General features: G+C 51.8%; 1 long non-coding RNA gene across 1 annotated transcript; it reads right to left on the bottom strand.

Moving 5' to 3' along the window:
• Positions 1 to 1,078: 1,078 nt before the first annotated feature.
• LOC148431431 (uncharacterized) lies at positions 1,079 to 8,827 on the bottom strand. Its single transcript, XR_015877149.1, has 3 exons — positions 8,743 to 8,827; positions 8,164 to 8,269; positions 1,079 to 3,337 (listed from the first exon to the last, which is right to left on the bottom strand). It is a non-coding gene; the product is annotated as an uncharacterized LOC148431431 (long non-coding RNA).
• Positions 8,828 to 9,278: the final 451 nt, after the last annotated feature.

Genomic DNA, 9,278 nt, shown 5'->3' on the forward strand with positions numbered 1-9,278 from the left:
CCATCCTCACAGCATGGAGGCCATGTGACTTAGTGGGTGCTTAGATCTTCATAGTATCTTTCGAGGTCCATCCTCACAGCATGGAGGCTATGCGACTTAGTGGGTGCTTAGATCTTCATAGTATCTTCCGAGTTCCATCCTCACAGCATGGAGGCTATGTGACTTAGTGGGTGCTTAGATCTTCACAGTATCTTCCGAGGTCCATCCTGACAGCATGGAGGCTATGTGACTTAGTGGGTGCTTAGATCTTCACAGTATCTTCCGAGGTCCATCCTGACAGCATGGAGGCTATGTGACTTAGAAGATACTGTGAAGATCTAAGCACCCACTAAGTCACATAGCCTCCATGCTGTGAGGATGGACCTCGGAAGTTACTGTGAAGTTTAGTGGAACAACTCAGAAGAGGAGGAAGAAACTTTGTTTTGGGGGCACTCAATTGATATATTGCATATAAAACATATCATTTATTGGATATGCATTAAAAAATAACTGCCACCGTTCATATAGCAGAAGCAGATCATTCATAAACACTCACATTAAAAGAATCATCTCCTATAAGAGAAAGCTAGTGAAATATAGCAGAATGATAATCCAAAAATCACAGTATAACAACCAGTTAGTGCTGAAGGTATAATCACAAATAAAAGGTACAATGACCCATCATAGTATCGTCAGTCACGGTGATATTCAATGGACACATTTAGTGGTCACAGTGACAGATACGTTGTGTAAAGGGGTCGTCTATACAATAACATTTGGTTTGGGTACCTGTAGCAGGAATTATACGCAGACATATTGTGGGCTAGTACGGTACATACTTATCTATAAGGGAGAACATGATTCGGGCTCCTAAACACTAAATGTGTCCATTGAATATCACCGTGACTGACGATACTTTGATGGGTCATTGTACCTTAATTTGTGATTATACCGTGAATGTGGTATATTTTGAGCAAACTGGTTATTATACTGTGATTTTTGGATTATCATCCTGCTATATTTTACTAGCTTTCACTTATAGGTGAGGATTATTTTAATGTGTGAGTTTATGAATGATCTGCTTCTGATATATGAACGGTGGCGGTTATCATTTCTTATTGCATATCCAATAAATGTTTGTTTTGGGGGCACTCATATGAAATATTGCATATAAAACAGTTTCTTCCTCTTCTTCCGAGTTGTTCCACTAAATGTCTAATACACTCTGGGGGGAGCACCCGTGTTATTGTAATACCCTGACCAGGGTCTTTATACAGTAAGATTGTGGAATTTATATCATTGATATTATTCTAAAACATCTTGTGCTCAAACTTTTTTTTCTCCAATTTCCCCTCTCCTGGCATTTAAGTTACTGTGAAGGTCTGAACATGCAGCGAGACACGCCTCCCGGACGCAGAGAGACACGGCCTCCCGGACGCAGCGAGACACGGCCTCCCGGACGCAGCGAGACACGGCCTCCCGGACGCAGCGAGACACGGCCTCCCGGACGCAGCGAGACACGGCCTCCCGGACGCAGCGAGACACGGCCTCCCGGACGCAGCGAGACACGGCCTCCCGGACGCAGAGAGACACGGCCTCCCGGACGCAGAGAGACACGGCCTCCCGGACGCAGAGAGACACGGCCTCCCGGACGCAGAGAGACACGGCCTCCCGGACGCAGAGAGACACGGCCTCCCGGACGCAGAGAGACACGGCCTCCCGGACGCAGCGAGTTTGGGACTCTGAAGTAACAGGCTGTGAAGGACTAAGCACTCAGGACTGTGACCTCATTTTGCACAGAGAGTGTAGGTTGCAGCGTTGCTACTGAATGACCTCTGGTATATATAGCATGACGGCACATACACCCCCACTAAATCACATCCCTAAATGACGACGGGCTGTAACTATGGGCACATTTAATACTATAGCTAATGTAAGGGTTATAACATATGACATATCACATATAAGAACGCCAAACTCATCCCAAACTACAAACTGCAATGTGCCCAACACCTGCAGCTGTCTGACCCAGTATCGCTATACAGAGAACGATTACTAGTGAGTATTGTGGCTTTGTGATGGGGGATCCTGTATAAAAGTGTCGTTTTATATTAAACCTCCTTATAAAAACAGCTTATTCATCATCAACTCCCTGTACTGACCCAGGAGAACAATGGTGCACGTAATCTCCTATCAGATTATACATAGCCACCAATGTACGTGTGATGGGGGCGTCACACTAATGTAATGTAACACTATGGTCATGCACGTGTGTACTGTAACCCCGTTACATGCATGTAACTTCCTGACACAAGACAATATCTGTCTTCCAAAGTAACAGATACACCGATCTAATACAAAGGAGTAAAACCATAATTAACTGCTGTATATAAAGGGGAAATACGGGTTATGCAATGAAGACATACATGTAACAAACAAAAATTTGGAAGGACGTGTGTAACGTGATAAACGTTTTCCGCAATGCTCCGGAAATCATGGGGTGCAGCGGCATCATACGTGTGAGCCATAAGTACATACCTGTACCCACAAAGCATGAACTGCCCCCAATAACAAGGTATAGAGGTGCCAGATACTGCGTCAGCCCGTCACACTGTATAATGATAGCAAATATCCCACACTCCTATTATAACAATACTGAGCTCTATAGTAATACTGAGTAACTAGGTAAACTCCTATAGTGATACAGAGTATCCTGGGATGTGTAGTAGTGGCTAGCACCCCTAGTGGTCACTACCCAGATGACATCCTTGAAGATTTCACTGTGTTGGGTGTGAACGAGGAATCGGTGGTCGGACGAGGGACCTGCTGGAAGAAAACCAGCGCTGCATTGGCATCTTCTGCTGGAAGTTGCATCCAAAGATTGTCTAGAAACCCCCAATGGACAGACGGTGGTCACAATTTACACAATTGTGTGGTCACAGATTGTCCGCATGGGGGGGTAGGGGAGAGGAGTCCCCTTAGTGGTTATTGGTCATCACAGGCTACGACCTAATTCCTGCCACAGGTTACTGGCTCTGGTGTAATAACACTGAAAGGTGCCGGCGCTGAGGGTGGATCCTCCACAGAGGCCGTACAGCCGATAACTGGACACCAGGCCAGGTACAGATTGGTCTCCGCCATCATGGAAGGCACAGAACCATTAGCCATTGGGCTCAGGACACAGACGATGAGGAAGAGGATGACGAGGGGCGCCAGAAACACCATTTGCTTTTACTGTGCTGCTTCCGGACAATCTCTTCTTCCCGCTCACGTTCCTTCTTACAGCGCAGGTAGCGATCCTCCTCCTTCAGGTACCACACCGGGGGCCAGCGCCAGCGCTCAAAGTGTTTCTTGTTCTCTGGAGAAATAACCAAGATGAGTAGAGACCCCTCTGACAGCACTAGGAGTAAGTACAGTAACATTGCAGTATGTGGTATATAATCTATATAATCACACTGTGCCCCATGAGTAATAGGCTGAGGACACCACAGTATATACCACATACTGCAATGTTAATCTATATAATCACACTGTGCCCCAAAACCATTGTAAAGTAGTGACACATTGCAAACCTTACACACTGGTACATTAGGGTCTATGTCTCACATTCACCAATTTGACCGACCCCTCCGTATATCATACATGTATCTCAATCAACTCTGTCCAAACTTCCTCCAACCCTCTCTGACCGGCTCCTCTCCCTACATCTCTAACCTGATCTGCCCACCCTTCCTCTCACGCTCTCCGCTTCTCTCTGACCGGCTCCTCTCCCTCCATCCCTCTCACGCTCTCTGCTTCTCTCTGACCGGCTCCTCTCCCTCCATCCCTCTCCTCCTCTCTCTGACCGGCTCCTCTCCCTCCATCCCTCTCACACTCTCCTCCTCTCTCTGACCGGCTCCTCTCCCTCCATCTCTAACCTGATCTGCCCTCCCTCCCTCTCACACTCTCCTCCTCTCTCTGACCGGCTCCTCTCCCTCCATCCCTCTCACACTCTCCTCCTCTCTCTGACCGGCTCCTCTCCCTCCATCTCTAACCTGATCTGCCTACCCTCCCTCTCATACTCTCCTCCTCTCTCTGACCGGCTCCTCTCCCTCCATCTCTAACCTGATATGCCCACCCTTCCTCTCATACTCTCCTCCTCTCTCTGACCGGCTCCTCTCCCTCCATCCCTCTCACGCTCTCTGCTTCTCTCTGACCGGCTCCTCTCCCTCCATCCCTCTCCTCCTCTCTCTGACCGGCTCCTCTCCCTCCATCCCTCTCACACTCTCCTCCTCTCTCTGACCGGCTCCTCTCCCTCCATCTCTAACCTGATCTGCCCACCCTTCCTCTCACGCTCTCCGCTTCTCTCTGACCGGCTCCTCTCCCTCCATCCCTCTCACGCTCTCTGCTTCTCTCTGACCGGCTCCTCTCCCTCCATCCCTCTCCTCCTCTCTCTGACCGGCTCCTCTCCCTCCATCCCTCTCACACTCTCCTCCTCTCTCTGACCGGCTCCTCTCCCTCCATCTCTAACCTGATCTGCCTACCCTCCCTCTCATACTCTCCTCCTCTCTCTGACCGGCTCCTCTCCCTCCATCTCTAACCTGATATGCCCACCCTTCCTCTCACGCTCTCCGCTTCTCTCTGACCGGCTCCTCTCCCTCCATCCCTCTCACGCTCTCTGCTTCTCTCTGACCGGCTCCTCTCCCTCCATCCCTCTCACACTCTCCTCCTCTCTCTGACCGGCTCCTCTCCGTCCATCTCTAACTTGATCTGCCCACCCTTCCTCTCATACTCTCCGCTTCTCTCTGACCGGCTCCTCTCCCTCCATCTCTAACCTGATCTGCCCACCCTCCCTCTCACACTCTTCGCTTCCCTCTCTCCATCTCTAACCTGATCTGCCCACCCTCCCTCTCACACTCTCCTCCTCTCTCTGACCAGCTCCTCTCCCTCCATCCCTCTCGCTCTCTGCTTCTCTCTGACCGGCTCCTCTGCCTCCATCCCTCTCAGACTCTCCTCCTCTCTCTGAATGGCTCCTCTCCCTCCATCTCTAATCTGATCTACCCACCCTCCCTCACACTCTCCTCCTCTCCCTCCATCCCTCTCACACTCTCCTCCTCTCTCTGACCAGCTCCTCTCCCTCCATCCCTCTCACACTCTCCTCCTCTCTCTGACCGGCTCCTCTCCCTCCATCTCTAACCTGATCTGCCTACCCTCCCTCTCATACTCTCCTCCTCTCTCTGACCGGCTCCTCTCCCTCCATCTCTAACCTGATCTGCCTACCCTCCCTCTCATACTCTCCTCCTCTCTCTGACCGGCTCCTCTCCCTCCATCTCTAACCTGATCTGCCCACCCTTCCTCTCACGCTCTCCGCTTCTCTCTGACCGGCTCCTCTCCCTCCATCCCTCTCACGCTCTCTGCTTCTCTCTGACCGGCTCCTCTCCCTCCATCTCTAACCTGATCTGCCCACCCTTCCTCTCACGCTCTCCGCTTCTCTCTGACCGGCTCCTCTCCCTCCATCCCTCTCACGCTCTCTGCTTCTCTCTGACCGGCTCCTCTCCCTCCATCCCTCTCACACTCTCCTCCTCTCTCTGACCGGCTCCTCTCCGTCCATCTCTAACCTGATCTGCCCACCCTCCCTCTCACGCTCTCCGCTTCTCTCTGACCGGCTTCTCTCCCTCCATCTCTAACCTGATCTGCCCACCCTCCCTCTCACACTCTCCTCCTCTCTCTGACCAGCTCCTCTCCCTCCATCCCTCTCGCTCTCTGCTTCTCTCTGACCGGCTCCTCTGCCTCCATCTCTAACCTGATCTGCCTACCCTTCCTCTCACGCTCTCCGCTTCTCTCTGACCAGCTCCTCTCCCTCCATCCCTCTCTCTGTCCGGCTCCTCTCCCTCCATCCCTCTCGCTCTCTGCTTCTCTCTGAACAGCTCCTCTCCCTCCATCTCTAACCTGATCTGCCCACCCTTCCTCTCACGCTCTCCGCTTCTCTCTGACCAGCTCCTCTCCCTCCATCCCTCTCGCTCTCTGCTACTCTCTGTCCGGTTCCTCTCCCTCCATCCCTCTCGCTCTCTGCTTCTCTCTGACCAGCTCCTCTCCGTCCATCTCTAACCTGATCTGCCTACCCTCCCTATCACACTCTCCTCCTCTCTCTGACCGGCTCCTCTCCCTCCATCTCTAACCTGATCTGCATCCCCCCCCTCCCTCTCACGCTCTCCGCTTCTCTCGGACCGGCTCCTCTCTCTCCATCCCTCTCACACTCTCCTCCTCTCTCTGACCGGCTCCTCTCCCTCTATCTCTAACCTGATCTGCCTACCCTCCCTCTCATACTCTCCTCCTCTCTCTGACCGGCTCCTCTCCCTCCATCTCTAACCTGATCTGCATCCCCCCCCTCCCTCTCATGCTCTCCGCTTCTCTCGGACCGGCTCCTCTCTCTCCATCTCTAACCTGATCTGCCTACCCTCCCTCTCATACTCTCCTCCTCTCTCTGACCGGCTCCTCTGCCTCCATCTCTAACCTGATCTGCCTACCCTCCCTATCACAATCTCTGCTCCTCTCTGACCGGCTCCTCTGCCTCCATCTCTAACCTGATCTGCCCTCCCTCCCTCTCACTCTCCGCTTCTCTCTGACCGGCTCCTCTCCCTCCATCTCTAACCTGATCTGCCTACCCTCTCTCTCATACTCTCCTCCTCTCTCTGACCGGCTCCTCTGCCTCCATCCCTCTCACGCTCTCTGCTTCTCTCTGACCGGCTCCTCTCTCTCCATCTCTAACCTGATCTGCCCTCCCTCCCTCTCACTCTCCGCTTCTCTCTGACCGGCTCCTCTCCCTCCATCTCTAACCTGATCTGCCCACCCTTCCCCTCACGCTCTCCGCTTCTCTCTGACCAGCTCCTCTCCCTCCATCCCTCTCATACTCTCCTCCTCTCTCTGACCGGCTCCTCTCCCTCCATCTCTAACCTGATCTGCCCACCCTCCCTCCCTCTCACAGTCTCCTCCTCTCTGACCGGCTCCTCTCCATCTCTAACCTGATCTGCCTACCCTCCCTCTCACGCTCTCCGCTTCTCTCGGACCGGCTCCTCTCTCTCCATCTCTAACCTGATCTGCCTACCCTCCATCTCATACTCTCCTCCTCTCTCTGACCGGCTCCTCTCCCTCCATCCCTCTCACGCTCTCTGCTTCTCTCTGACCGGCTCCTCTCTCTCCATCTCTAACCTGATCTGCCCTCCCTCCCTCTCACTCTCCGCTTCTCTCTGACCGGCTCCTCTCCCTCCATCGCTAACCTGATCTGCCCACTCTCCCTCTCACACTCTCCTCCTCTCTCTGACCGGCTCCTCTCCCTACATCTCACACTCTACGCTTCTCTGACCTAAGGTATTCCCAACCATGGTCCTCAAGGCACACTAACAGTCCAGGTTTCAAGGATAGCCATACTTGAACTCGTGTCTTAATTAGTACCTCAGTTATTTTGATTTAGCCATCTGTGCTCAAGCATGGATAGCACCAAAACCTGGACTGTTGGTGTTTGAGGACAGAGGTTGGGAAACACCGCCCTTCCCCTATGTAAGTTCTTAAGAGCAGGACCCTCCTCCCTTGTGTTGCTCTCTTGCTGCATGCCTCATCTTCTCCCCTTCAGTGACTCGGATTCTGCCTGCTGGTGCATACGTTGGGTACAGGATCCATGACCAATGACTTACACCCAGGACTCAGCGCTGCGAGCCTCAGTGTGCTGCCCTAGCCCAGTCCGTGGTGTGATAATAACGCTATGGTCTCTCATTGTGTACACGCTGCGAGCCTCAGTGTGCTGCCCTAGCCCAGTCCGTGGTGTGATAATAACGCTATGGTCTCTCATTGTGTACACGCTGCGAGCCTCAGTGTCCTGTCCTAGCCCAGTCCGTGGTGAGAGAACGCTATGGTCTCTCATTGTGTACACGCTGCGAGCCTCAGTGTCCTGCCCTAGCCCAGTCCGTGGTGAGATAATAACGCTATGGTCTCCTCATTGTGTACACGCTGCGAGCCTCAGTGTGCTGCCCTAGCCCAGTCCGTGGTGTGATAATAACGCTATGGTCTCTCATTGTGTACACTGTACCGTCCAGATCCGGTTTTCTTTTGTAGTTTTGGGCAGAACCTTAAAGGTTCTCATTTTAATGAGTGAATATTTTGTTACCATTCATACCCAGCTGAGTTCACATCGGGAGGTCGCACACTCACCTGCCGACATATACTTCATCTCACGTGGAAACTTGCGGCACACCGCGTTGTAGTTAGTGCAGATGTAATGGAGACACCAGTCCTCCAGCTGCTTCGCATTGTGGAACTAAGAGAAACAGACCAGGACCACGCAGTGATATTACAGGGATCACACATGAAATCACACACACATGTACGTGTATGCTGTGTGCCTCTTTGGTATACGGGACTGACAATTTACATACATCTCCTTCTATAGCAATTGTGTCTCTAATCAGGATTATTGGGGGTCTCAGGAACAGGAAAGGACGGGAGGTTAATAACGGGGAGAGGGGTCACATTAATAATATATAGGGGGTTGCCCAAGGCTACAGTCTGTGCACAGGAGTCTGATAAACCCATGGCCTCAATGTTTCTTCTATTTGGGTCATTGGAATCGGCGCGTATTACAGGGGATCATAAACCAAAGAGCACATGAGTCATTTATTATCAGCCCAGTACGGAGGGGAACACGGCTCACCCAGGGCACACACAGCCTGGTAAGGTGGACATTTGCTAAACCTATACCCACCCTTCATACAGGTGGGATAAACTACTCACCTGTGCGATCTCCAGGTACAGTAAGACCTGCCCATCTATGTCTTCTCCTTGTACATAGGAAGCCAGGAGCTCGTCCACTGCATGTTGTTCTAGAAGAGGAAGAGAAACGCGTTGCACCAAATGTCAGAGCTGAGAAAGGTAGAGAGTCACCCAGAAACGGGCGTACGGAAGTTGCTCAGACACAGTCCCATCTACTGTAGGACACTTCCCAGGTGGCTCTTGTGCTGTGGCCCCTACAGTCAGCTCTACCACATGCTAGCCATAGGGCAATAGGCAATTTGTTAAAGAAAAAATGTACCAAAAAAAATTGTTGTGTGTTTAAACTCTCAGAGGTCTTCGTGTTCTCCTGGCATAAACGTCTGCTACCTCCAGCTCCCACCAAAGCAGAAACATCTGTATTTCCATGTGTGGACGAGCCCAAGGCCGGCTCAGCCCAGTGACTGTAACTTGTATGACTATAGCGCTGGCTCAGGAGTCATATCTGCTATAGACACACAGGGGTCTGATACTATAATTCTAACTGGTTACATAAAATC

This window comes from Taudactylus pleione, unplaced genomic scaffold, assembly GCF_031769625.1.
Source record: "Taudactylus pleione unplaced genomic scaffold, aTauple2 ptg002275l, whole genome shotgun sequence".
Classification (NCBI taxonomy): domain Eukaryota; kingdom Metazoa; phylum Chordata; class Amphibia; order Anura; family Myobatrachidae; genus Taudactylus; species Taudactylus pleione.